Consider the following 884-nt stretch of genomic DNA (forward strand, 5'->3'; position numbering starts at 1 on the left):
CACCTGAGAGCCTTTAAAATTCGTACTGTATTGAGATTTCTTCCCCCTAGGGGGTCCCTTTTAATTGGTCTGGGGTGGTACTAAAGCCTCAATATTTTTTAAAACTCCCCAAAGATTCTAGTATGCAGTTGGGCTCCAGAACTGTTTTATTCAATAAACATTGATGAAGCATGCTTCAGTTGGACCTGGCTAAGTGACTCATAAGAGATACAGCTCGGTGCTCCCAGGGGCTTAGTGTCTGACACAGGTACTTGTGCAGACAATGTCCCTTGGAACCTGAAATCTGAGACTAGTAGATGGGTGTTCATCTATTTTATAAGTTCATATACTTTTCATAGTGCTTGCTTAGGCAGCACATATACTAAAATTGGAAGAGAAGATTAGCATGGCCCCTGCACAAGGATGACACACAAATTCATGAAGCATTCCATATATTTTTCATATGGCTGATGAGTGTGTATGTGTGTGTGTGTGTATAAGTGTTGTGTGTGTGTTAGTGGACACATAGTTAATTGGCATCTTCAAGAAAAGATGTCTTTCTCTGGTACTTTTTTTTTTTATTTGGTTGTGGGGCTTGAACTCTGGGCCTGGGCACTGTCCCTCAGCTCTTCAGCTCAAGGTGAGTGCTCTACCACTTGAGCCACAGTGCCACTTCCTCTCTGGTATTTTTTAAAAACTACTTATGAGCTGGGTGCTGGTGGCTCATGCCTGTAATCCTAGCTACTCAGGAGGCTGAGATCTGAGGATTACGGTTCAAAGCCAGCCTGGGCAGGAAAGTCCATGAGACTCTTATCTCCAATGAACCACCAGAAAACCAGAAGTGGCACTGTGGCTTAAGTGGTAGAGTGCTGGCCTTGAGCTGAAAAGCTCAGGGACAGCACCCA

The 884-nt window shown here is 44.1% G+C and overlaps 1 pseudogene; it reads left to right on the forward strand.

The window, feature by feature from the left end:
* Positions 1-337: 337 nt before the first annotated feature.
* Positions 338-437, forward strand: LOC122118925 (annotated as a pseudogene).
* Positions 438-884: the final 447 nt, after the last annotated feature.

The sequence above is a fragment of the Dipodomys spectabilis genome, unplaced genomic scaffold (assembly GCF_019054845.1).
Source record: "Dipodomys spectabilis isolate Male_0828 unplaced genomic scaffold, ASM1905484v1 ptg000157l, whole genome shotgun sequence".
Taxonomy (NCBI): domain Eukaryota; kingdom Metazoa; phylum Chordata; class Mammalia; order Rodentia; family Heteromyidae; genus Dipodomys; species Dipodomys spectabilis.